This window comes from Ambystoma mexicanum, chromosome 11 (assembly GCF_040938575.1).
Source record: "Ambystoma mexicanum isolate Mex_15411 chromosome 11, UKY_AmexF1_1, whole genome shotgun sequence".
Classification (NCBI taxonomy): Eukaryota; Metazoa; Chordata; class Amphibia; order Caudata; family Ambystomatidae; genus Ambystoma; species Ambystoma mexicanum.
In genome coordinates, this window is record NC_090934.1 from 824,405,102 (window position 1) to 824,432,970 (window position 27,869).

At 46.5% G+C, this 27,869-nt stretch overlaps 10 non-coding genes across 10 annotated transcripts; all 10 read right to left on the bottom strand.

Moving 5' to 3' along the window:
• Window positions 1-10,893: 10,893 nt before the first annotated feature.
• TRNAN-GUU (transfer RNA asparagine (anticodon GUU)) lies at window positions 10,894-10,967 on the bottom strand. The gene has a single exon. It is a non-coding gene; the product is annotated as a tRNA-Asn (tRNA).
• A 4,038-nt stretch (window positions 10,968-15,005) lies between these two features.
• TRNAW-CCA (transfer RNA tryptophan (anticodon CCA)) lies at window positions 15,006-15,077 on the bottom strand. Its single transcript has one exon. It is a non-coding gene; the product is annotated as a tRNA-Trp (tRNA).
• Window positions 15,078-15,390: 313 nt separating this feature from the next.
• Window positions 15,391-15,464, bottom strand: TRNAN-GUU (transfer RNA asparagine (anticodon GUU)). The gene has a single exon. It is a non-coding gene; the product is annotated as a tRNA-Asn (tRNA).
• Window positions 15,465-17,254: 1,790 nt separating this feature from the next.
• On the bottom strand, window positions 17,255-17,326 carry TRNAW-CCA (transfer RNA tryptophan (anticodon CCA)). The gene has a single exon. It is a non-coding gene; the product is annotated as a tRNA-Trp (tRNA).
• Window positions 17,327-17,639: 313 nt separating this feature from the next.
• Window positions 17,640-17,713, bottom strand: TRNAN-GUU (transfer RNA asparagine (anticodon GUU)). Its single transcript has one exon. It is a non-coding gene; the product is annotated as a tRNA-Asn (tRNA).
• Window positions 17,714-19,503: 1,790 nt separating this feature from the next.
• On the bottom strand, window positions 19,504-19,575 carry TRNAW-CCA (transfer RNA tryptophan (anticodon CCA)). Its single transcript has one exon. It is a non-coding gene; the product is annotated as a tRNA-Trp (tRNA).
• Window positions 19,576-19,888: 313 nt separating this feature from the next.
• TRNAN-GUU (transfer RNA asparagine (anticodon GUU)) lies at window positions 19,889-19,962 on the bottom strand. Its single transcript has one exon. It is a non-coding gene; the product is annotated as a tRNA-Asn (tRNA).
• Window positions 19,963-21,752: 1,790 nt separating this feature from the next.
• Window positions 21,753-21,824, bottom strand: TRNAW-CCA (transfer RNA tryptophan (anticodon CCA)). The gene has a single exon. It is a non-coding gene; the product is annotated as a tRNA-Trp (tRNA).
• A 2,178-nt stretch (window positions 21,825-24,002) lies between these two features.
• On the bottom strand, window positions 24,003-24,074 carry TRNAW-CCA (transfer RNA tryptophan (anticodon CCA)). Its single transcript has one exon. It is a non-coding gene; the product is annotated as a tRNA-Trp (tRNA).
• A 313-nt stretch (window positions 24,075-24,387) lies between these two features.
• On the bottom strand, window positions 24,388-24,461 carry TRNAN-GUU (transfer RNA asparagine (anticodon GUU)). The gene has a single exon. It is a non-coding gene; the product is annotated as a tRNA-Asn (tRNA).
• Window positions 24,462-27,869: the final 3,408 nt, after the last annotated feature.

The window sequence follows — 27,869 nt, forward strand, 5'->3', positions numbered from 1 at the left end:
CTTATCCTTTAGTTTTACTGCTCTTGTTGATACGTCCTCTACCAGATGGGGGCCAGTGAACCTCTTCTCGTTCCACTTTCTATTGAAATTGCGAAGTAGTACGTGGTCACCTTTGGCAAGTTTGCACAAGTTCTCCTTTCCCAATTCTGTACTTGCGTCTTTTTCTTGATTGCTGGTAGACCCGCCCCGTGTGCGCTCGAGCTGTTGAGACACAAACACGACACAAGTAATCAAAGAAGACACATATTGATACATTTCATCACCTAACACACTCGCTGAACTTTCGTGGTCGGTGAATGCCCTTGACGTTGGGGTTAGGGGAAGGCGCATTTGACGTCCAGTAACCACTTCGTGAGGGGTGAGGTGGTGGTCGGACCCTGGCCTATTTCTAAGTTCAAATAAGGCTAACGGAAGGCAATACAACCAACTTTTCTTTGTTGTTTGTTGTATTTTAGCAATTGCCTCCTTCAATAAGCCATTCAGGCGTTCACATACACCATTAGCCTGTGGGTGGTATGCACATGCAAATTTGTGTTTAATGTTCAGCAGGGATGTGATATGCTGGAACATTTCGTTTGCGAAATGTGGGCCGTTGTCTGATCTTAACACCTCGCACACTCCCCACCTGGGGAAGACCTCCCTTACTATGAATTTGGCTGCTCTAAACGCATCAGGGTGTGAACAGGGCCCTGCTTCAATCCACCTAGAAAATGGGCATACTACTACAATCATATACCTATTACCTTGACATATGTTGATGCCGAAAAGGTCCTTCTGGCCGGGGTATGGTACCTCTTATCACTTTTAGAGTATGACCGGCCGTAAACTGTTGACATGTGAAGCAATTGCTGATAAAATTTGACACATGAGAGTTTAACTCAGGACAAAACCAATCTTCTCTAATTCGTGCTGCGATTATTTCCTTGCCTGTATGGGCAGGGTGATGTAATTGGCTCAGGGCGGTATTTAACAGTGCCAACGGTATTACAACTTTCCCAGTGCCACCCTGGCGCCATAGTGCGTCGGTTGGTGACATTGTACATCCTCTTTTCACCCATACTTCTTTTTCGGCCATTGGTGCAGCCGCTTGTAGCTCCATAATCTGTGTGGCTGGGAGATGGGTGTACCCTTCTCTTATTAACATCTCCCTAGCTATTCCCCTCCCTCTCCCTCTCTGTGAGTCTGTGGGGTTCCATATCTCACCAAAATATGCAGCATATTTCGCATGTGCGTCTGCTGCTGCATTTCCTTTTGAGACGTAGTCTTCTCCATTGGTGTGTGCGGTGCATTTGACTAGGGCTAGTTCTTGGGGGTCGTTTATTACTTCAATTAGTTCAGCCAACAAGAGGGCATGTTGTACTGGAGTGCCATCAGCTCTCCTAAACCCTCTTCTTCTCCATTTTGATAGCCCTGAGTGGACAGTGGATGTAACATATGCACTGTCGGAATATATAGTTACTCTTTTATTAAAACTTTCCTTTAATGCCAATATTAGTGCAACCAGTTCCGCGGCTTGAGCAGAGTAATGCTGTGGTAATTGTACACACTTCATAGCCACACACACCGGCGCCTCCATCATTTTTACTACTGCTGCCCCAGTCCTTCGTATCCCATCTCCTTGATCAATAGTTGATGACCCATCAATAAACAAAAGCTCACCTCCCTCTAGTGCGTTTTCTTCAACTTTCCTAGTACATGAGTACATCTTAGTTATTTGGGTGCAGTCGTGGGCGTAATCTCCCTCTTCAATTACTTCTGCTAGAAATCTTGCAGGGTTAACCGTGCTACATCTAACAATTGCTAGTTCAGCTTTAGACAAAATAATCTCATAACCTGATGCCCTCTGTGTCGATAGTGTGGACTTAGGTTTATTCAATATCGCAAATAGTGCATGTTCCACAAACAGTGTAGTTGGACACCCCATAGTTATTGCTGATGCTTTTTCTACTGCAAAAGCAGCTGCAGCAAGACCTTGTTCACAAGGGAAGTGGCCTAACATCACAGGGTCTAAGTGACCGCTGTAAAATGCTACTGGTTTATAGCCCATGCTAGTTTTTTGGGCCAACACTGCTTTCATCACTGCTGAGTCGCAATGTGAAAATATAAAAAAGCGTCGCTCATAGTCTGGGGATGCCAGTACTGGAGCAGTTGATATCGCGTCTTTCAATTCGTCAAATGCCTCCCTCATTTCCATAGTCCACCCCAACTTTTTCTCCCCTTTATTTGCTTCCTTCAAACCCTCAAGCAGTGGTCCTATGTATGAGCTGTAATCAAATACCCATGCTCTACAGTAGTTGCACAGCCCCAGAAATTGCTGCAGTTCTCTCACAGTCTGTGGCATGGGAGTGCTTGAGATGGCCTGTGCTCTCTGTGGTGCAATCCTTCTTCCATGTTGGGATATCAGTTGGCCAATGTAAAGTACCTGTTCCTGACAGTATTGTATCTTTTCCATGTCTACCTTGTACCCCTTTTCAGCCAATATTGTTAACATTTTTAAGGAGTCCTCTCTACATTTACTTTCGTTTGTACTGCAAATTATTATGTCATCCACATACTGTAACACTGTGCTTTCCACCTCAACGTTACCCAGATCCATCTGTATTACTCTATTGAAAATTGAGGGTGATTCACAATACCCCTGTGGTAACCTGGTATGTTTCCACTTTGTATTTCGGTAAGTGAAGCTTGTCAAATCTTGTGAGTCTGGGTGTAATGGTATTGAGAAAAAAGCATTTTTAAGGTCAATCACTGTAAATCGTGATGCCTCTGCTGGAATGCCACACAATATTGTGGCCGGGTTTGCTGTTACTGGATACTCTGCTTCTACTATGTTGTTCAAGGGTCTGAGGTCCTGTATGAAGCGCCAAGACCCCCCTTTAGCCTTGCGCACCTGGTACACAGCTGTGTTACATGGTGATTCTGAGGGGACCAATATGCCATTGTTTATAAGGGCCGTTATGGTTTCATATATGCCCTCATCTGCCTCTTTTGACAATGGGTACTGTTTCACTCTTGGTAGTATGGCACCTTTTTTCAATTTTATCCTTACACCCCCTATGCTTTTTATACATCCCACGTCATAAGGGCTAACAGTCCATAATGATTTGGGCACCTTTGACATATCTTCCTTAAAAAATGGGACTGGGGTGCCTGCGGGTGCCTCAAGTGCCATTGCAATTTTCTGTGCTACTTGTTTGTGAGCCACTCTTAGCCATATTTCTACACTCATCATGAACACCATTTCACCTTCCTCCTTTTCTTCTGAGAACAGCTCTTCATCTGACACCTGGGTCAGCCTACATCCTTCTGCTAGTGCTATCACTGCCCTCCATGCTCTCCCTTCTTTATCTTGGGCGTGCACAGCAACATAATCAGCTGTTGCAATAATGCTCTCAATGTCCATTACAACACCTTCCCTTCCAGTTCATTAACTGGTGTTTCTGGTCGGAACAGATAGGCTGCTGGCCTCCTCCATATTTTCCCTTCTATCCCTGGCATCCATGCAAATGCCATGTCTGTGCCATGCTGGAATAGCTCGCCATCTACTGGCTCCGCCCTAATCGCTGTCTGTCCACAGTATGCTTGCAAAATCTGTCGTGCTGCGAGCATGTTAATCCCTGGAGTAGAGCAAATTATGCCATCCTCTGTAAAGGAGATCGTCATATTCAACCTGTTCATTATGTCTCTCCCCAGTATATTTACTGGTGAGGCACTATAATACAAAAGTGGGACTGACAGATCATAATCTCCAATAGATAAGGGAACGTTATCAGTAAATGGAACCAACCCTTTAGCCCCAGAAAATCCTTGGGTGTTCATGGCTTCGCCTGACATCTTAAATTTACCTTCCCTTATGCAAGACCGGGTTGCCCCGGTGTCAACAAGGAATGATAATTTTTTGTCACCTATCGTTACCTCTATGCGTGGTTCCTCCGCACTATTAGGTGTTACTGACAGGATGGGACACACCAAGGCCGTCTGTGGGCTGACCTATTGGGGGTACAATGATTGGCCATTCCCTGTGTAAGGGTTGTGTCCCAACACCGTCACCCTACCCAATTGTGTTTGTTGAGTTTGGGGTGGTGGTTGTATTAACGCTACTTGTTGTTGTGGCGGTGGCAGTTGCGGTGTTATTTGTTGTTGTGGCAGTGAATAGGTTTGTGGCTGTTGTGTTTGTTGTTGTGGGTCACTCCCTTGTTGTGACATCTGCTGTTGTTGTATGCCCTGCTGTTCTTGTGAGGTCCTAGGTTGTGCTTGTTCATTCCATGCTGGTGTTCCTGGCCTGACCCTACATGTACGTGACATGTGTCCTAATAGTCCGCAGCTCCAACACACGGGTGGTTCCCTGCTTTGCCATGGGAAGCTCCCTGTGTTGTCCTGGTATACGGGTTGCCCTGTGGGGTAGTAATTTCTAAGTCCCCCAGCCTGTTGTTGGGTATTATATCCGTATCCTCTCCCCCTCATAAACCCTCCTCTCCCTCTGTTATAACTATAATACCCAGTTCCTTGCATTGGGTACCCTCCTCCCATGTTTGGTGCGTGTAATTGCAGAGGCGGCACTTGCTGTATTACACCTTGTGGAGGCGCTATTTGAGCGGGATCTTGTGCAGCCACTACTTGCGTTGGGCTTTGGGCCATTGGTGTGGGCGTAGTTATTAGTGCCCCTTCCATTGTGTATTTAGTAAGTTTTTTCTGTACTAGTTTGGCCTCTTCTGTTTTCCTGTCCTCCTCCTTTTGTTTCATTTTTCCTTGCCATGTCCTGCAGTGATGTACTATAGTCAGTTGTATTTATGGCCATGGTTTTGCTTCCATCCCCACTACTTTCTTTAGTTGTTTCTGAACTCCTTCTGGGAGCTCTTGTACTAGTATATGATAAAATATGGCTGGTGTTTTGTCCCATTGTTCTCTAGTTTCCATGCGCCACTTCTCTTGAATATCCTGGATATAATCAACAGGATCCTCATTTTCACCCATCTTACGGGAAGTAATGGCTCCTATGTCTGATGTGTCTGGGTACTGCACTCTCAGTGCCTGCCATAGCGCATGTCTGCAGTTTGCAAATGGTGCCCCATCATGCGATGTGTTCGTTATTGTTACCCCATGGAATCCCGCTCTTTTCCAAATGTCATCCGCTCTATCCCCTAATATTGATATTAACAGGCCCTTCACATCTCCTACTGCTAGTTTCTGTCCTGCGGTGTGTTTTTCCATTTCATATATCCACTTACCCGCACCTCCACTTAGTGATGGGAGCCTACATTTTATATTTTCCTTATCCGTATGTTTCCAAGTTACATACTGTGGTCTAACCCCTCCTCTCTCCAACAGTGGCATTAAATTCTGTCTTGTGTCACCCTTTACGCTCCATAATATTGAGTCTTCACACCCCTCCTCTTCCCCCGTTTCCTTTACTACTTCAAATTCTTCCTTACTACCTCTGCTCCTACCTCCCTCTTCTTCCTTTCCCCTTTTTTCGTCATTTCCTGTGTTCAATATGGGTATGTTTATTTGTCTGTCTTGCCTGCGACTAGGGAGGTCCCTAAGCCGACATGCATAAGGTGTAAGTTCGTTCATGAAGGGCGCGAGCTTTATTCTGTGCAGTGAGCGTGCGGTGGTTGAACATGTAGGGTGTGACGTGGGAGGGCGTGATGGGGATGTGGGTGGCGTGGTTTCATTGGTTTGTGTTTCCCCTATTCTTTTCACTTCCTCCTTACTTCTCTCCAGCTCCTCCCATCTTCTACTCATCCAGGGCGAATCTATGTTTGTTCTAGTGAGGTATAGTTTATCTAAGCTTTCCCTTTCACTCTTTCTTCCATCCTTCTCCACTCCTTCTTCCTCCTCACTGCAAAAGTCATTCATAAATGGCACCCCCCACTCTGCCTTTTTTCCTTTTATTGTTACTGTTTTTAAGTCTATTAGGTCTCTTTCTCCCGTTTCGTTGTTACCAACTGTTCCCCCTAGTGCTGATGTTGTTGCTACCTCTCTACTTTTATATACATCTCCCCATCTTTCACTCTCCCTACTCCTCCCTTCTCTTCCCCCTTCACTTCTCTCCTCCATTTCCCTACTATTTTCCTCCCTTTTCCTTTTCAATTCCTCCATTACTTCGTTGCTCATCTGTTCCAATATCCTTTCATCCTCTTTCTTCCTTTCCCATTTCACCCTTTCTCTTTCTACTATACTCTCTATTACCTTCCCCTCTTCATATTTTTTAGCTGTCTCTGATATTATCCTCCTCCTCCATATTTCCATTTCCTTTTCCTTTTCTTCTTCTTCCTTCTTCTTCTCTCTCAGCACTACTCTTGATACCCTATCTGCTGCTGCTTTTACCCTTTCATCTTCTCTCTTTTGCTCCTCATTTCGTTCCCTTAATTTTTCCAATTCGTTCTTACCTTCTTTCCTTTTCCTCACTCTCTCTCTTTCCTCCCTCTCAAGTTGTTTGATCAATTCATTCTGCTCATCCCTTAGTTTTGCTAATCTTTCCTCCAAAATCTCTTCCTTCTGCCGTAGTAGCTCCTCTCCCCTCATTTCACTCTCTCTGGCACTATCCTCGTTTGTTCTCTTTACCGCCTCCCTTTCTTCTCCAGTTAGTGAGCCTCGTAATTTCAATAATATCTGTGCAGCTACCCACTCATCGTTTCCTATCTCTACAGTCTGCTCTTCTCCAATCCTCCCTTCCCCCATTGGTATCTTCCCATGAGCCACATATGGTGGAGGGCTGTATGCCGGGTTTGAGTATCCTTCAGCCGCCCTGAACTGTCCTTCTATTTCTCCTAATTCTCTTAAAGGGTACAACCCTACTCCCTCTGTTTTCACTCCCGGTGTTATGGGTATCTCATTGCTCGGTTCCTTTTTTATGTCGTCTGATTTATCAATCTTTTCTCCTCCCTGTCCTCCGTTCCCCGTATTCTTTGTGCTTTCGCACTCCTTTTCCCCATCCGTTCCTTCTTTCTTAATCTCCTTTTCTTCCGTTGTTTCCCCCATAGTGAACATTCCATTTGGTCCTGGTCGGGACCCCTGGAACATCCTCCATAAGTTAAACACCTCCACATGGTTTGCCAACTTCTTCCCCTTGTATGTATTGTGCAGATGGTTTAGTAGTGAATGTTGGGCATATGGATCGAAACTACCATTAGGCGGCCATGGTGTTAACATTTTGTTGTCCGTCCCCTGGGTCCACTCTATGCTGTACTTAATTAATTTCTCCCTATGTGGTGGCAGTGTGGTGCATATGTGTTGTAGTGGGGTAGTGAGGGTGTTCCCCCACCCTCCCGACCCTCTCCCGTATGACATAGTGGCACTCCCCTGGTTACCCTTCCCCTTACTAGCAGTTTACAATATACAACCTTGTATTGCTTACCTCGCCCCGCAAGTGTGGGGACTTACGACAATCCTTTGACAAATTATGCAATAATAATAAATATGATGTTATATTATATTCCTTCCCCTACGGCCCCCTGCGGCCGAAGCGCACGCAGCCCCCTGCGGCTGCGTACCCCTTACGACGATCTTATACAGTCGTCCTGTTTCTCCGTTCTCTTCCCCCTTTTACACTTGCCGTGGCCGGCGTTCTCCGTGCGCAGCCACGCCCCTTTCCCCTTCTCCTCTTTCGATCCACTGGTTTATAGTTTATCTCCGTATCCGCTCCTTTATCATGTTTCTCTTACCCACCACTCTCAAACCCAAAGTTCCTTGTGCTCGCGATATCCTATTAAATCCCTACTGGTGACGTCACCGATTTCTTCGAGCTACTGGTACATTCTTGTTATGTTCTTTAAGTTCAAAATACACTTGCAATCTACCCCGCTAACCCTACAGCTGTCTTCCTGTCTCTCCTGGAACAAGGTAATCTCATCAATAATATAACCGGACTGCGCACGCTGCGTCGCCTCGCGTGTGATACGCCCCTCAACAGGAGGGCTTAACCAGCCAATTATCTTCCGTTTTGGGCAACTATGTAACTAGCTACCGCCCACAGGGAAACGTCATCTACCTATCGAGTTTCTTGCTCGAACAATAGGGAACCTCATCTACTCATTGATCAATAAATGCCAAATCGTAGGAAACCACACACACCCACCCTCACACGTAGTCGCAATTTAGGCCATCAGTGTCTTACGAGCGGCTGCACGTGATGTTTTCGTGCCCCGCCCCCCTCTTTCGCGTAACGTAGCCGACTGCTCTCGCACTCGTTTCGCTACCATTCATTCCATTTGCAACACTCAGTTAAACCTTCGCCGCACATCTGTACAATACCTCCCTCCTCCCTTATTTACTTCCTCCCCCTCCCTCACAATTTCGCATTGCTTGTTGTGCGTGTCATGCTCACCAAGTTCTCTCGATGCAGGGCCGTTCGACTGCGTGCACCCCTCCAAGCGGCTCGCCACCTCCCCTCGTCTGGACCACGTCTGGACACTCGCCGACCGCGGGCGGGATACTTCTCAACCGGCTCCCGAGGGCCAATATCCGGATTGCGCTGTCCGGTCCTCTCGCAGCTCCGCGATGGTCCTGTAGTCCTCAGAAGGGGGCAACGGCAGAGGGGGCCGCGCCGCCGGGCCTCCTCGCAACGGGAGTGCCTGGAAAAATTAAAAATAAAAGTCGATCTTAAACAGATCTCAGCAGTGCCTCCAACTTGTCGGGGGGAAATTCTGCCGGGGTCGGCCGGGCCGTCCGCAGACCTCTGGGCAGGGAGGCCCCAACTCCTCCCGTATATCCCAGATGAGATAGAGTATGAGACACACACAAGGAGCAAGGTGACTCTGCTGTTTATTTATACAAAACGGCAGGGATGGGTCAAGGAGCGTACGCGTTCGTCCTGACACACACCCAATCGTGGGGCTCGCAGGCCCTTTTTACTGTATTATGACGCGCTACTTGCGTCACTTCAGAAAGTTAACAAAAAACCTATCGCCACTCTTAATTGGTTGCTCGAGTGGTAGGGTTAGTATAGTACACATATAGAGAATGATATTAGTGGACAAGGTGTAATCAGGTGGTATATCTGGGTTGTCCCTACAATTAGATACATAAGAATTGTTACATGAAGACTCCTGAGGATTGGCTAATATTACTGACGTCTGAGATAAGAGCCCCATGTTCTGATTGGTGCACTCGTGAGCTTCCCAGCCTGGGACCACCGTTGTTCCCAGCTCTCGGTGTACCTGTGATTGCAACAATGTTTCAATATGGGTACGTGCAGACAATGTGAGGATTTATTCATAGGTGGAAGGCTGACCGCTCCCACTATAGCAGATGTCCATTGAGCCTTTCAAGTGTATCGGCCTGTGTCTCGTAGCGAGGGACCCAGACGCCTTTTTTCTCCTGGGTTTTGGCATCTCGTCAAGTTCGGCTTGGTCACGTGGGGAGGGACCGTGAAAGAGGCAGAATTCTGCACAATTAATATTGTTTTTTCTACTGCGCGTTTGGTTTAATTTGCCGGCGTGACTTTAAGGTTGGGGCGCGGAGTGCGAGGTTGCAACATCGTGCCTTTGATGATTTGTTCTTGGAATGTGAGTTTGCAACATTGCGACCTTGGCTGGTTGCTCCACTGGGTTCTTTCTGCAGGATCAGCAACCTGACTCTTGCTTTGTTAATGTCCACGGGAGCTCTTGGTTGAGGCCTACTCGGGCCTGGTGCATAATTAGTCCGTTTGGTGCATAGGTGCTTTTAGGTTATAATAGCATATATTTCCATGACCAGTATCGTGTTTCCATTATACCTCTATTGTGGTAATGGGTTTCAAGAGAAGCGTGAGCAAGCGTTATAGATGAGTTCATGATGCGTCTTGCGTTTCTGCATTCTGAAAGCCTATGTAAAAATAATAAAGATGCACGTCCGTGAATATGCCTGTCGCCTACGTCAGAGCACTGAGTATGTTCTTCGTGTAGATTGGTGTGGAAATGTTCAGTGCGTATATTTGTACAGAAGTGCTTCCCGTTGTCTAGGTCGTCATGGCATCTCTAACGACGTGTGGATTTTAGTCTAGCTGATCCGAACCGCAGGTGTCGGCATGGCCAGTGCGGGCTGTTGGGCAGGCAGATGGACACATCCGTATGTTCCTGTACCAGGGTACCTGGTCGTCTGGTAAATGGACAAACTCTTCTCGCGGCGGGTGTCTGGGCCGTGACCCTCTAGGCCAAGCGCGAGAGGTGAAGGACGGGAGCCTGGTCTTCCATTCTCCCACTTCACAGCGCTAGGAGGCCATGCAAATGGCAGAGGTATGCTTTACAAAGCCCACGTAGCGTGCACAAAACAGCACATCAGTCAGGCCCACTTGAAGAGATGGTAAAGAGGAAATACTTCTGCTGCATCCAGTAAAACATAGAGATTGGCCTGCTTTAAAGGTTGACCATGTCCTTCATGGGTGTCTGTCAATATGATACTTCCCTGCTGCAAAGCTTACATTCGAAATGCCAGAACAACTAGGCCCAGAGCACAAAGATGCAGTCAGGTTGAAATAACGAGATACTGAAGAGCAATTTTATATTTCAGAGTGGGAAAAGCAAATATGCCCCCGACGTGATTTGAACACGAAACCTTCTGATCTGGAGTCAGACGTGCTACCATTGCGCCACGAGGTCCTTGCGGCAGTTCACCTGGTGTGTCTGATGACAGAATAAAGGTAGGAGACGTACATGCACCTGCAGAGCCTAATTGCTTCTTTAAGTAGACTGGCTAGGATAGCTTCCTTCTGTGCATCAGTACACGCTGCAGCCAAACCCTTCCCATGAAGTCTTGATGTTTATGAATTGAATGGCAAGTTTTGAAAAACTAAAGCAAGCGAGAAGAATTGCTTGCAGTTTATTGGATTTTTTGGACGTCAGCAGACGAGACCTGCGAGAGGTAAACAGAAGTTCATAGTTGGCCATGCTGAATTTTTGAGCCAAAATGCATCGTCCCTGGGTGGGCTTGAACCACCAACCTTTCGGTTAACAGCCGAACGCGCTAACCGATTGCGCCACAGAGACTCATGCAGTGCTTACACTGGGGCCTGATTGGTGTGCTGTTTGCTTATGCTTCCCAGGCAACCTGAAAATATTTCTAAAATAGCTCTATTTCCAACAGCAAATCAGGGTATCAAGCACTTCCCTACCTCCCGTAATCCACAAACACAGGGGATTTAGTAGAGGACAGAGCCCATCAACAGTGCACCAAATGCCCTCTGTGTAGGCATAACTTGCTATGAGGAGAAAGCCACAGTTGCGCACTTGTGTTAAAAGGGGACAGTAGGCTGAACCCAGAGAACACTTGAGAAATGACTCAGGTTTACTGAGTGGAACACTCTGTGTCTTTGTGCCCAAAACAGCAGCGTCTTTTCGGTTAACAGCCGAACGCGCTAACCAATTGCGCCACAGAGACTCACTGGCATGTGTGTTCTGCCTTTGGCCTGATTGCATTGCTATTTTTTTCTGATTGGCAGAAAACCTGAACTTTTTTCTGAAAAAGGCATGCCTCTCTTAGCACTGCAGTGCATTAGACTGCTCCCTTGCTTCCCTGAGTCCCCAAATACACAACCACCTTGGGCACAATAGAAGACACATTCCAGCAGATTTAGCAAGAGTGCACCAAGGATTCTATATGTAGGTACCTTGCTGAGAAGCAAGACCTGCAGTTGCATTCTTCTGTTAAAAGAGGGCAGCAGAGTGCACCAAGAGAACTTGGGGGAAGTAGCTTATGTTAACTACTTGCCATGCTCTTTATAGATCCCTCTGTTTGACTGGGTGAATTCTAATTTCTGGGGTAGAGTAAGCAATTTTTGGATCTAGATGCTGTGCGCAACAGGAATGCTATATACTGCACTGTACTGCTACTGAAAAGTTACCAATTTTACAGGATGTTCAGGTAAGCTTTGTTTCAGAAAACAACTTGCTAGAGGCCCTAGGACAGATTACTGGGACAAAGGAAGAGGGTTTGGGGATTAGCACATCTCCTATGAAAGGTACAGTCACGCCCGAGACAACTCTGAGTGCCTCCTCAAATTCTAAGAAATGCGAACTGGGGTCCTACGCCTTTTATTGCCAGTGGATCTTTGTGTTTCAGACAAATGTGCACGCCTCCCAGAGCCCCATGCAATGCACTTAGGGAAATGGGGGAAGGTGATGTGCAACCCTCTCGCTGACAATGTCTCTCTTGTCTATAATGTATCTATGAGAGAGAGAGAAATAGGCAATGCGAGAGTGAAAAAGTAAAATGGAAATGTGTCTACTGAGACCAGTATAAGGGGAAATCCTCACAATCCAGGACCGACAGTTGATTGGGAGGGCGCTTACAGTTTTCTGACACCAGACCGGTACCTGAACTCACAAACCCAAACTACAAAGTGATGCCCATTGCCACTAGACTGCCAACCCCCTTTCGGGGCCCCAACATATATCCTTTAGTCACACCTAGAGTTCCCAGGACACTGCAGCATTCAGCGATTACACGCAAATATTGACAGCGCTAGGAGGCCATGCAAATGGCAGAGGTATGCTTTACAAAGCCCACGTAGCGTGCACAAAACAGCACATCAGTCAGGCCCACTTGAAGAGATGGTAAAGAGGAAATACTTCTGCTGCATCCAGTAAAACATAGAGATTGGCCTGCTTTAAAGGTTGACCATGTTCTTCATGGGTGTCTGTCAATATGATACTTCCCTGCTGCAAAGCTTACATTCGAAACGCCAGAACAACTAGGCCCAGAGCACAAAGATGCAGTCAGGTTGAAAAACGAGATACTGAAGAGCAATTTTGTATTTCAGAGTGGGAAAAGCAAATATGACCCCGACGTGATTTGAACACGCAATCTTCTGACCTGGAGTCAGACGTGCTACCATTGCGCCACGAGGTCCTTGTGGCAGTCCACCTGGTGTGTCTGATGACAGAATAAAGGTAGGAGACGTACATGGACCTGCAGAGCCTCATTGCTTCTTTAAGTAGACTGGCTAGGATAGCTTCCTTCTGTGCATCAGTACACGCTGCAGCCAAACCCTTCCCATGAAGTCTTGATGTTTATGAATTGAATGGCAAGTTTTGAAAAACTAAAGCAAGCGAGAAGAATTGCTTGCAGTTTATTGGATTTTTTGGACGTCAGCAGACGAGACCTGCGAGAGGTAAACAGAAGTTCATAGTTGGTCATGCTGAATTTTTGAGCCAAAATGCATCGTCCCTCGGTGGGCTTGAACCTCCAACCTTTCGGTTAACAGCCGAACGCGCTAACCGATTGCGCCACAGAGACTCATGCAGTGCTTACACTGGGGCCTGATTGGTGTGCTGTTTGCTTATGCTTCCCAGGCAACCTGAAAATATTTCTAAAATAGCTCTATTTCCAACAGCAAATCAGGGTATCAAGCACTTCCCTACCTCCCGTAATCCACAAACACAGGGGATTTAGTAGAGGACAGAGCCCATCAACAGTGCACCAAATGTCCTCTGTGTAGGCATAACTTGCTATGAGGAGAAAGCCACAGTTGCACACTTGTGTTAAAAGGGGACAGTAGGCTGAACCCAGAGAACACGGGAGAAATGACTCAGGTTTACTGAGTGGAACACTCTGTGTCTTTGTGCCAAAAACAGCAGCGTCTTTTCGGTTAACAGCCGAACGCGCTAACCAATTGTGCCACAGAGACTCACTGGCATGTGTGTTCTGCCTTTGGCCTGATTGCATTGCTATTTTTTTCTGATTGGCAGAAAACCTGAACTTTTTTCTGAAAAAGGCATGCCTCTCTTAGCACTGCAGTGCATTAGACTGCTCCCTTGCTTCCCTGAGTCCCCAAATACACAACCACCTTGGGCACAATAGAAGACACATTCCAGCAGATTTAGCAAGAGTGCACCAAGGATTCTATATGTAGGTACCTTGCTGAGAAGCAAGACCTGCAGTTGCATTCTTCTGTTAAAAGAGGGCAGCAGAGTGCACCAAGAGAACTTGGGGGAAGTAGCTTATGTTAACTACTTGCCATGATCTTTATAGATCCCTCTGTTTGACTGGGTGAATTCTAATTTCTGGGGTAGAGTAAGCAATTTTTGGATCTAGATGCTGTGCGCAACAGGAATGCTATATACTGCACTGTACTGCTACTGAAAAGTTACCAATTTTACAGGATGTTCAGGTAAGCTTTGTTTCAGAAAACAACTTGCTAGAGGCCCTAGGACAGATTACTGGGACAAAGGAAGAGGGTTTGGGGATTAGCACATCTCCTATGAAAGGTACAGTCACGCCCGAGACAACTCTGAGTGCCTCCTCAAATTCTAAGAAATGCGAACTGGGGTCCTACGCCTTTTATTGCCAGTGGATCTTTGTGTTTCAGACAAATGTGCACGCCTACCAGAGCCCCATGCAATGCACTTAGGGAAATGGGGGAAGGTGCTGTGAAGCCCTCTCGCTGACAATGTCTCTCTTGTCTATAATGTATCTATGAGAGAGAGAGAAATAGGCAATGCGAGAGTGAAAAAGTAAAATGGAAATGTGTCTACTGAGACCAGTATAAGGGGAAATCCTCACAATCCAGGACTGACAGTTGATTGGGAGGGCGCTTACAGGTTTCCGACACCAGACCGGTACCTGAACTCACAAACCCAAACTGCAAAGTGATGGGCATTGCCACTAGACTGCCGACCCCCTTTCGGGGCCCCAGCATATATCCTTTAGTCACACCTAGAGTTCCCAGGACAGTGCAGCATTCAGCGATTACACGAAAATATTGACAGCGCTAGGAGGCCATGCAAATGGCAAAGGTATGCTTTACAAAGCCCACGTAGCGTGCACAAAACAGCACATCAGTCAGGCCCACTTGAAGAGATGGTAAAGAGGAAATACTTCTGCTGCATCCAGTAAAACATAGAGATTGGCCTGCTTTAAAGGTTGACCATGTCCTTCATGGGTGTCTGTCAATATGATACTTCCCTGCTGCAAAGCTTACATTCGAAATGCCAGAACAACTAGGCCCAGAGCACAAAGATGCAGTCAGGTTGAAATAACGAGATACTGAAGAGCAATTTTATATTTCAGAGTGGGAAAAGCAAATATGCCCCCGACGTGATTTGAACACGAAACCTTCTGATCTGGAGTCAGACGCGCTACCATTGCGCCACGAGGTCCTTGCGGCAGTTCACCTGGTGTGTCTGATGACAGAATAAAGGTAGGAGACGTACATGCACCTGCAGAGCCTCATTGCTTCTTTAAGTAGACTGGCTAGGATAGCTTCCTTCTGTGCATCAGTACACGCTGAAGCCAAACCCTTTCCATGAAGTCTTGATGTTTATGAATTGAATGGCAAGTTTTGAAAAACTAAAGCAAGAGAGAAGAATTGCTTACAGTTTATTGGATTTTTTGGACGTCAGCAGACGAGACCTGCGAGAGGTAAACAGAAGTTCATAGTTGGTCATGCTGAATTTTTGAGCCAAAATGCATCGTCCCTGGGTGGGCTTGAACCACCAACCTTTCGGTTAACAGCCGAACGCGCTAACCGATTGCGCCACAGAGACTCATGCAGTGCTTACACTGGGGCCTGATTGGTGTGCTGTTTGCTTATGCTTCCCAGGCAACCTGAAAATATTTCTAAAATAGCTCTATTTCCAACAGCAAATCAGGGTATCAAGCACTTCCCTACCTCCCGTAATCCACAAACACAGGGGATTTAGTAGAGGACAGAGCCCATCAACAGTGCACCAAATGCCCTCTGTGTAGGCATAACTTGCTATGAGGAGAAAGCCACAGTTGCGCACTTGTGTTAAAAGGGGACAGTAGGCTGAACCCAGAGAACACGGGAGAAATGACTCAGGTTTACTGAGTGGAACACTCTGTGTCTTTGTGCCCAAAACAGCAGCGTCTTTTCGGTTAACAGCCGAACGCGCTAACCAATTGCGCCACAGAGACTCACTGGCATGTGTGTTCTGCCTTTGGCCTGATTGCATTGCTATTTTTTTCTGATTGGCAGAAAACCTGAACTTTTTTCTGAAAAAGGCATGCCTCTCTTAGCACTGCAGTGCATTAGACTGCTCCCTTGCTTCCCTGAGTCCCCAAATACACAACCACCTTGGGCACAATAGAAGACACATTCCAGCAGATTTAGCAAGAGTGCACCAAGGATTCTATATGTAGGTACCTTGCTGAGAAGCAAGACCTGCAGTTGCATTCTTCTGTTAAAAGAGGGCAGCAGAGTGCACCAAGAGAACTTGGGGGAAGTAGCTTATGTTAACTACTTGCCATGCTCTTTATAGATCCCTCTGTTTGACTGGGTGAATTCTAATTTCTGGGGTAGAGTAAGCAATTTTTGGATCTAGATGCTGTGCGCAACAGGAATGCTATATACTGCACTGTACTGCTACTGAAAAGTTACCAATTTTACAGGATGTTCAGGTAAGCTTTGTTTCAGAAAACAACTTGCTAGAGGCCCTAGGACAGATTACTGGGACAAAGGAAGAGGGTTTGGGGATTAGCACATCTCCTATGAAAGGTACAGTCACGCCCGAGACAACTCTGAGTGCCTCCTCAAATTCTAAGAAATGCGAACTGGGGTCCTACGCCTTTTATTGCCAGTGGATCTTTGTGTTTCAGACAAATGTGCACGCCTCCCAGAGCCCCATGCAATGCACTTAGGGAAATGGGGGAAGGTGCTGTGAAGCCCTCTCGCTGACAATGTCTCTCTTGTCTATAATGTATCTATGAGAGAGAGAGAAATAGGCAATGCGAGAGTGAAAAAGTAAAATGGAAATGTGTCTACTGAGACCAGTATAAGGGGAAATCCTCACAATCCAGGACCGACAGTTGATTGGGAGGGCGCTTACAGGTTTCCGACACCAGACCGGTACCTGAACTCACAAACCCAAACTACAAAGTGATGCCCATTGCCACTAGACTGCCGACCCCCTTTCGGGGCCCCAACATATATCCTTTAGTCACACCTAGAGTTCCCAGGACACTGCAGCATTCAGCGATTACACGAAAATATTGACAGCGCTAGGAGGCCATGCAAATGGCAGAGGTATGCTTTACAAAGCCCACGTAGCGTGCACAAAACAGCACATCAGTCAGGCCCACTTGAAGAGATGGTAAAGAGGAAATACTTCTGCTGCATCCAGTAAAACATAGAGATTGCCCTGCTTTAAAGGTTGACCATGTCCTTCATGGGTGTCTGTCAATATGATACTTCCCTGCTGCAAAGTTTACATTCGAAACGCCAGAACAACTAGGCCCAGAGCACAAAGATGAAGTCAGGTTGAAATAACGAGATACTGAAGAGCAATTTTGTATTTCAGAGTGGGAAAAGGAAGTATGACCCCGACGTGATTTGAACACACAACCTTCTGATCTGGAGTCAGATGCGCTACCATTGCGCCACGAGGTCCTTGTGGCAGTCCACCTGGGTAGTCTGATGACAGAATAAAGGTAGGAGACGTACATGCACCTGCAGAGCCTCATTGCTTCTTTAGGTAGACTGGCTAGGATAGCTTCCTTCTGTGCATCAGTACACGCTGCAGCCAAACCCTTCCCATGAAGTCTTGATGTTTATGAATTGAATGGCAAGTTTTGAAAAACTAAAGCAAGCGAGAAGAATTGCTTGCAGTTTATTGGATTTTTTGGACGTCAGCAGACGAGACCTGCGAGAGGTAAACAGAAGTTCATAGTTGGTCATGCTGAATTTTTGAGCCAAAATGCATCGTCCCTGGGTGGGCTTGAACCACCAACCTTTTGGTTAACAGCCGAACGCGCTAACCGATTGCGCCACAGAGACTCATGCAGTGCTTACACTGGGGCCTGATTGGTGTGCTGTTTGCTTATGCTTCCCAGGCAACCTGAAAATATTTCTAAAATAGCTCTATTTCCCACAGCAAATCAGGGTATCAAGCACTTCCCTACCTCCACTAATCCACTAACATAGGGGATTTAGTAGAGGACAGAGCCCATCAACAGTGCACCAAATGTCCTCTGTGTAGGCATAACTTGCTATGAGGAGAAAGCCACAGTTGCGCACTTGTGTTAAAAGGGGACAGTAGGCTGAACCGAGAGAACACGGGAGAAATGACTCAGGTTTACTGAGTGGAACACTCTGTGTCTTTGTGCCAAAAACAGCAGCGTCTTTTCGGTTAACAGCCGAACGCGCTAACCAATTGCGCCACAGAGACTCACTGGCATGTGTGTTCTGCCTTTGGCCTGATTGCATTGCTATTTTTTTCTGATTGGCAGAAAACCTGAACTTTTTTCTGAAAAAGGCATGCCTCTCTTAGCACTGCAGTGCATTAGACTGCTCCCTTGCTTCCCTGAGTCCCCAAATACACAACCACCTTGGGCACAATAGAAGACACATTCCAGCAGATTTAGCAAGAGTGCACCAAGGTTTCTATATGTAGGTACCTTGCTGAGAAGCAAGACCTGCAGTTGCATTCTTCTGTTAAAAGAGGGCAGCAGAGTGCACCAAGAGAACTTGGGGGAAGTAGCTTATGTTAACTACTTGCCATGCTCTTTATAGATCCCTCTGTTTGACTGGGTGAATTCTAATTTCTGGGGTAGAATAAGCAATTTTTGGATCTAGATGCTGTGCGCAACAGGAATGCTATATACTGCACTGTACTGCTACTGAAAAGTTATCAATTTTACAGGATGTTCAGGTAAGCTTTGTTTCAGAAAACAACTTGCTAGAGGTCCTAGGACAGATTACTGGGACAAAGGAAGAGGGTTTGGGGATTAGCACATCTCCTATGAAAGGTACAGTCACGCCCGAGACAACTCTGAGTGCCTCCTCAAATTCTAAGAAATGCGAACTGGGGTCCTACGCTTTTTATTGCCAGTGGATCTTTGTGTTTCAGACTAATGTGCACGCCTCCCAGAGCCCCTTGCAATGCACTTAGGGAAATGGGGGAAGGTGCTGTGCAACCCTCTCGCTGACAATGTCTCTCTTGTCTATAATGTATCTATGAGAGAGAGAGAAATAGGCAATGCGAGAGTGAAAAAGTAAAATGGAAATGTGTCTACTGAGACCAGTATAAGGGGAAATCCTCACAATCCAGGACCGACAGTTGATTGGGAGGGCGCTTACAGGTTTCCGACACCAGACCGGTACCTGAACTCACAAACCCAAACTGCAAAGTGATGGGCATTGCCACTAGACTGCCGACCCCCTTTCGGGGCCCCAGTATATATCCTTTAGTCACACTTAGAGTTCCCAGGACAGTGCAGCATTCAGCGATTACACGAAAATATTGACAGCGCTAGGAGGCCATGCAAATGGCGGAGGTATGCTTTACAAAGCCCACGTAGCGTGCACAAAACAGCACATCAGTCAGGCCCACTTGAAGAGATGGTAAAGAGGAAATACTTCTGCTGCATCCAGTAAAACATAGAGATTGGCCTGCTTTAAAGGTTGACCATGTCCTTCATGGGTGTCTGTCAATATGATACTTCCCTGCTGCAAAGCTTACATTCGAAACGCCAGAACAACTAGGCCCAGAGCACAAAGATGCAGTCAGGTTGAAATAACGAGATACTGAAGAGCAATTTTATATTTCAGAATGGGAAAAGCAAATATGACCCCGACGTGATTTGAACACGCAACCGTCTGATGTGGAGTCAGACGCGCTACCATTGCGCCACGAGGTCCTTGTGGCAGTCCACCTGGTGTGTCTGATGACAGAATAAAGGTAGGAGACGTACATGCACCTGCAAAGCCTCATTGCTTATTTAAGTAGACTGGCTAGGATAGCTTCCTTCTGTGCATCAGTACACGCTGCAGCCAAACCCTTCCCATGAAGTCTTGATGTTTATGAATTGAATGGCAAGTTTTGAAAAACTAAAGCAAGCGAGAAGAATTGCTTGCAGTTTATTGGATTTTTTGGACGTCAGCAGACGAGACCTGCGAGAGGTAAACAGAAGTTCATAGTTGGTCAAGCTGAATTTTTGAGCCGAAATGCATCGTCCCTGGGTGGGTTTGAACCACCAACCTTTCGGTTAACAGCCGGACGCGCTAACCGATTGCGCCACAGAGACTCATGCAGTGCTTACACTGGGGCCTGATTGGTGTGCTGTTTGCTTATGCTTCCCAGGCAACCTGAAAACATTTCTAAAATAGCTCTATTTCCCACAGCAAATCAGGGTATCAAGCACTTCCCTACCTCCCCTAATCCACAAACACAGGGGATTTAGTAGAGGACAGAGCCCATCAACAGTGCACCAAATGTCCTCTGTGTAGGCATAACTTGCTATGAGGAGAAAGCCACAGTTGCGCACTTGTGTTAAAAGGGGACAGTAGGCTGAACCCAGAGAACACGGGAGAAATGACTCAGGATTACTAAGTGGAACACTCTGTGTCTTTGTGCCAAAAACAGCAGCGTCTTTTCGGTTAACAGCCGAACGCGCTAACCAATTGCGCCACAGAGACTCACTGACATGTGTTTTCTGCCTTTATCCTGATTGCATTGCTATTTTTTTCTGATTGGCAGAAAACCTGAACTTTTTTCTGAAAAAGGCATGCCTCTCTTAGCACTGCAGTACATTAGACTGCTCCCTTGCTTCCCTGAGTCCCCAAATACACAACCACCTTGGGCACAATAGAAGACACATTCCAGCAGATTTAGCAAGAGTGCACCAAGGTTTCTATATGTAGGTACCTTGCTGAGAAGCAAGACCTGCAGTTGCATTCTTCTGTTAAAAGAGGGCAGCAGAGTGCACCAAGAGAACTTGGGGGAAGTAGCTTATGTTAACTACTTGCCATGCTCTTTATAGATCCCTCTGTTTGACTGGGTGAATTCTAATTTCTGGGGTAGAATAAGCAATTTTTGGATCTAGATGCTGTGCGCAACAGGAATGCTATATACTGCACTGTACTGCTACTGAAAAGTTACCAATTTTACAGGATGTTCAGGTAAGCTTTGTTTCAGAAAACAACTTGCTAGAGGCCCTAGGACAGATTAGTGGGACAAAGGAAGAGGGTTTGGGGATTAGCACATCTCCTATGTAAGGTACTGTCACACCCGAGACAACTCTGAGTGCCACCTCAAATTCTAAGAAATGCGAACTAGGGTCCTACGCTTGTTATTGCCAGTGGATCTTTGTGTTTCAGACAAATGTGCACGCCTCCCAGAGCCCCTTGCAATGCACTTAGGGAAATGGGGGAAGGTGCTGTGAAGCCCTCTCGCTGACAATGGCTCTCTTATCTATAATGTATCTATGAGAGAGAGAGAAATAGGCAATGCGAGAGTGAAAAAGTAAAATGGAAATGTGTCTACTGAGACCAGTATAAGGGGAAATCCTCACAATCCAGGACCGACAGTTGATTGGGAGGGCGCTTACAGGTTTCCGACACCAGACCGGTACCTGAACTCAAAAACCCAAACTGCAAAGTGATGGGCATTGCCACTAGACTGCCAACCCCCTTTCGGGGACCCAGCATATATCCTTTAGTCACACCTAGAGTTCCCAGGACAGTGCAGCATTCAGCGATTACACGAAAATATTGACAGCGCTAGGAGGCCATGCAAATGGCAGAGGTATGCTTTACAAAGCCCACGTAGCGTGCACAAAACAGCACATCAGTCAGGCCCACTTGAAGAGATGGTAAAGAGGAAATACTTCTGCTGCATCCAGTAAAACATAGAGATTGGCCTGCTTTAAAGGTTGACCATGTCCTTCATGGGTGTCTGTCAATATGATACTTCCCTGCTGCAAAGCTTACATTCGAAACGCCAGAACAACTAGGCCCAGAGCACAAAGATGCAGTCAGGTTGAAATACCGAGATACTGAAGAGCAATTTTGTATTTCAGAGTGGGAAAAGCAAATATGACCCCGACGTGATTTGAACACGCATCCTTCTGATCTGGAGTCAGACGCGCTACCATTGCGCCACGAGGTCCTTGTGGCAATCCACCTGGTGTGTCTGATGACAGAATAAAGGTAGGAGACGTACATGCACCTGCAGAGCCTCATTGCTTCTTTAAGTAGACTGGCTAGGATAGCTTCCTTCTGTGCATCAGTACACCCTGCAGCCAAACCCTTCCCATGAAGTCTTGATGTTTATGAATTGAATGGCAAGTTTTGAAAAACTAAAGCAAGCGAGAAGAATTGCTTGCAGTTTATTGGATTTTTTGGACGTCAGCAGACGAGACCTGCGAGAGGTAAACAGAAGTCCATAGTTGGTCACGCTGAATTTTTGAGCCAAAATGCATCGTCCCTGGGTGGCCTTGAACCACCAACCTTTACGGTTAACAGCCAAACGCGCTAACCGATTGCGCCACAGAGACTCATGCAGTCCTTACACTGGGGCCTGATTGGTGTGCTGTTTGCTTATGCTTCCCAGGCAACCTGAAAATATTTCTAAAATAGCTCTATTTCCCACAGCAAATCAGGGTATCAAGCACTTCCCTACCTCCCCTAATCCACAAACACAGGGGATTTAGTAGAGGACAGAGCCCATCAACAGTGCACCAAATGTCCTCTGTGTAGGCATAACTTGCTATGAGGAGAAAGCCACAGTTGCGCACTTGTGTTAAAAGGGGACAGTAGGATGAACCCAGAGAACACGGGAGAAATGACTCAGGTTTACTGAGTGGAACACTTTGTGTCTTTGTGCCAAAAACAGCAGCGTCTTTTCGGTTAACAGCCGAACGCGCTAACCAATTGCGCCACAGAGACTCACTGGCATGTGTGTTCTGCCTTTGGCCTGATTGCATTGCTATTTTTTTCTGATTGGCAGAAAACCTGAACTTTTTTCTGAAAAAGCCATGCCTCTCTTAGCACTACAGTGCATTAGACTGCTCCCTTGCTTCCCTGAGTCCCCAAATACACAACCACCTTGGGCACAATAGAAGACACATTCCAGCAGATTTAGCAAGAGTGCACCAAGGTTTCTATATGTAGGTACCTTGCTGAGAAGCAAGACCTGCAGTTGCATTCTTCTGTTAAAAGAGGGCAGCAGAGTGCACCAAGAGAACTTGGGGGAAGTAGCTTATGTTAACTACTTGCCATGCTCTTTATAGATCCCTCTGTTTGACTGGGTGAATTCTAGTTTCTGGGGTAGAGTAAGCAATTTTTGGATCTAGATGCTGTGCGCAACAGGAATGCTATATAATGCACTGTACTGCTACTGAAAAGTTACCAATTTTACAGGATGTTCAGGTAAGCTTTGTTTCAGAAAACAACTTGCTAGAGGCCCTAGGACAGATTACTGGGACAAAGGAAGAGGGTTTGGGGATTAGCACATCTCCTATGAAAGGTAAAGTCACGCCCGAGACAACTCTGAGTGCCTCCTCAAATTCTAAGAAATGCGAACTGGGGTCCTACGCCTTTTATTGCCAGTGGATCTTTGTGTTTCAGACAAATGTGCACGCCTCCCAGAGCCCCTTGCAATGCACTTAGGGAAATGGGGGAAGGTGCTGTGAAGCCCTCTCGCTGACAATGTCTCTCTTGTCTATAATGTATCTATGAGAGAGAGAGAAATAGGCAATGCGAGAGTGAAAAAGTAAAATGGAAATGTGTCTACTGAGACCAGTATAAGGGGAAATCCTCACAATCCAGGACCGACAGTTGATTGGGAGGGCGCTTACAGGTTTCCGACACCAGACCGGTACCTGAACTCACAAACCCAAACTACAAAGTGATGGGCATTGCCACTAGACTGCCGACCCCCTTTCGGGGCCCCAACATATATCCTTTAGTCACACCTAGAGTTCCCAGGACAGTGCAGCATTCAGCGATTACACGAAAATATTGACAGCGCTAGGAGGCCATGCAAATGGCAGAGGTATGCTTTACAAAGCCCACGTAGCGTGCACAAAACAGCACATCAGTCAGGCCCACTTGAAGAGATGGTAAAGAGGAAATACTTCTGCTGCATCCAGTAAAACATAGAGATTGGCCTGCTTTAAAGCTTGACCATGTCCTTCATGGGTGTCTGTCAATATGATACTTCCCTGCTGCAAAGTTTACATTCGAAACGCCAGAACAACTAGGCCCAGAGCACAAAGATGCAGTCAGGTTGAAATAACGAGATACTGAAGAGCAATTTTGTATTTCAGAGTGGGAAAAGGAAGTATGACCCCGACGTAATTTGAACACACAACCTTCTGATCTGGAGTCAGACACGCTACCATTGCGCCACGAGGTCCTTCTGGCAATCCACCTGGTGTGTCTGATGACAGAATAAAGGTAGGAGACGTACATGCACCTGCAGAGCCTCATTGCTTCTTTAGGTAGACTGGCTAGGATAGCTTCCTTCTCTGCATCCGTACACGCTGCAGCCAAACCCTTCCCATGAAGTCTTGATGTTTATGAATTGAATGGCAAGTTTTGAAAAACTAAAGCAAGCGAGAAGAATTGCTTGCAGTTTATTGGATTTTTTGGACGTCAGCAGACGAGACCTGCGAGAGGTAAACAGAAGTTCATAGTTGGTCATGCTGAATTTTTGAGCCAAAATGCACCGTCCCTGGGTGGGCTTGAACCACCAACCTTTCGGTTAACAGCCGAACGCGCTAACCGACTGCGCCACAGAGACTCATGCAGTTCTTACACAGGGGCCTGATTGGTGTGCTGTTTGCTTATGCTTCCCAGGCAACCTGAAAATATTTCTAAAATAGCTCTTTTTCCCACAGCAAATCAGGGTATCAAGCACTTCCCTACCTCCCCTAATCCACACACACAGGGGATTTAGTAGAGGACAGAGCCCATCAACAGTGCACCAAATGTCTTCTGTGTAGGCATAACTTGCTATGAGGATAAAGCCACAGTTGCGCACTTGTGTTAAAAGGGGACAGTAGGCTGAACCCAGAGAACACGGGAGAAATGACTCAGGTTTACTGAGTGGAACACTCTGTGTCTTTGTGCCAAAAACAGCAGCGTCTTTTCGGTTAACAGCCGAACGCGCTAACCAATTGCACCACAGAGACTCACTGGCATGTGTGTTCTGCCTTTGGCCTGATTGCATTGCTATTTTTTTCTGATTGGCAGAAAACCTGAACTTTTTTCTGAAAAAGGCATGCCTCTCTTAGCACTGCAGTGCATTAGACTGCTCCCTTGCTTCCCTGAGCCCCCAAATACACAACCACCCTGGGCACAATAGAAGACACATTCCAGCAGATTTAGCAAGAGTGCACCAAGGATTCTATATGTAGGTACCTTGCTGAGAAGCAAGACCTGCAGTTGCATTCTTCTGTTAAAAGAGGGCAGCAGAGTGCACCAAGAGAACTTGGGGGAAGTAGCTTATGTTAACTACTTGCCATGCTCTTTATAGATCCCTCTGTTTGACTGGGTGAATTCTAATTTCTGGGGTAGAGTAAGCAATTTTTGGATCTAGTTGCTGTGCGCAACAGGAATGCTATATACTGCACTGTACTGCTACTGAAAAGTTACCAATTTTACAGGATGTTCAGGTAAGCTTTGTTTCAGAAAACAACTTGCTAGAGGCCCTAGGACAGATTACTGGGACAAAGGAAGAGGGTTTGGGGATTAGCACATCTCCTATGAAAGGTACAGTCACGCCCAAGACAACTCTGAGTGTCACCTCAAATTCTAAGAAATGCAAACTAGGGACCTACGCTTTTTATTGCCAGTGGATCTTTGTGGTTCAGACAAATGTGCACGCCTCCCAGAGCCCCTTGCAATGCACTTAGGGAAAGGGGGGAAGGTGCTGTGAAGCCCTCTCGCTGACAATGTCTCTCTTGTCTATAATGTAACTATGAGAGAGAGAGAAATAGGCAATGCGAGAGTGAAAAAGTAAAATGGAAATGTGTCTACTGAGACCAGTATAAGGGGAAATCCTCACAATCCAGGACCGACAGTTGATTGGGAGGGCGCTTACAGGTTTCCGACACCAGACCGGTACCTGAACTCACAAACCCAAACTGCAAAGTGATGGGCATTGCCACTAGACTGCCGACCCCCTTTCGGGGCCCCAGCATATATCCTTTAGTCACACCTAGAGTTCCCAGGACAGTGCAGCATTCAGCGATTACACGAAAATATTGACAGCGCTAGGAGGCCATGCAAATGGCAGAGGTATGCTTTACAAAGCCCACGTAGCGTGCACAAAACAGCACATCAGTCAGGCCCACTTGAAGAGATGGTAAAGAGGAAATACTTCTGCTGCATCCAGTAAAACATAGAGATTGGCCTGCTTTAAAGGTTGACCATGTCCTTCATGGGTGTCTGTCAATATGATACTTCCCTGCTGCAAAGCTTACATTCGAAACGCCAGAACAACTAGGCCCAGAGCACAAAGATGCAGTCAGGTTGAAATAACGAGATACTGAAGAGCAATTTTGTATTTCAGAGTGGGAAAAGCAAATATGACCCCGACGTGATTTGAACACGCAACCTTCTGATCTAGAGTCAGACGCGCTACCATTGCGCCACGAGGTCCTTGTGGCAGTCCACCTGGTGTGTCTGATGACAGAATAAAGGTAGGAGACGTACATGCACCTGCAGAGCCTCATTGCTTCTTTAAGTAGACTGGCTAGGATAGCTTCCTTCTGTGCATCAGTACACGCTGCAGCCAAACCCTTCCCATGAAGTCTTGATGTTTATGAATTGAATGGCAAGTTTTGAAAAACTAAAGCAAGCGAGAAGAATTGCTTGCAGTTTATTGGATTTTTTGGACGTCAGCAGACGAGACCTGCGAGAGGTAAACAGAAGTTCATAGTTGGTCATGCTGAATTTTTGAGCCAAAATGCATCGTCCCTGGGTGGGCTTGAACCACCAACCTGAACGCGCTAACCGATTGCGCCACAGAGACTCATGCAGTGCTTACACTGGGGCCTGATTGGTGTGCTGTTTGCTTATGCTTCCCAGGCAACCTGAAAATATTTCTAAAATAGCTCTATTTCCCACAGCAAATCAGGGTATCAAGCACTTCCCTACCTCCCCTAATCCTAATCCACAAACACAGGGGATTTAGTAGAGGACAGAGCCCATCAACAGTGCACCAAATGTCCTCTGTGTAGGCATAACTTGCTATGAGGAGAAAGCCACAGTTGCGCACTTGTGTTAAAAGGGGACAGTAGGCTGAACCCAGAGAACACGGGAGAAATGACTCAGGTTTACTGAGTGGAACACTCTGTGTCTTTGTGCCAAAAACAGCAGCGTCTTTTCGGTTAACAGCCGAACGCGCTAACCAATTGTGCCACAGAGACTCACTGGCATGTGTGTTCTGCCTTTGGCCTGATTGCATTGCTATTTTTTTCTGATTGGCAGAAAACCTGAACTTTTTTCTGAAAAAGGCATGCCTCTCTTAGCACTGCAGTGCATTAGACTGCTCCCTTGCTTCCCTGAGTCCCCAAATACACAACCACCTTGGGCACAATAGAAGACACATTCCAGCAGATTTAGCAAGAGTGCACCAAGGATTCTATATGTAGGTACCTTGCTGAGAAGCAAGACCTGCAGTTGCATTCTTCTGTTAAAAGAGGGCAGCAGAGTGCACCAAGAGAACTTGGGGGAAGTAGCTTATGTTAACTACTTGCCATGCTCTTTATATATCCCTCTGTTTGACTGGGTGAATTCTAATTTCTGGGGTAGAGTAAGCAATTTTTGGATCTAGATGCTGTGCGCAACAGGAATGCTATATACTGCACTGTACTGCTACTGAAAAGTTACCAATTTTACAGGATGTTCAGGTAAGCTTTGTTTCAGAAAACAACTTGCTAGAGGCACTAAGACAGATTACTGGGACAAAGGAAGAGGGTTTGGGGATTAGCACATCTCCTATGAAAGGTACAGTCACGCCCGAGACAACTCTGAGTGTCACCTCAAATTCTAAGAAATGCAAACTAGGGACCTACGCTTTTTATTGCCAGTGGATCTTTGTGTTTCAGACAAATGTGCACGCCTCCCAGAGCCCCTTGCAATGCACTTAGGGAAAGGGGGGAAGGTGCTGTGAAGCCCTCTCGCTGACAATGTCTCTCTTGTC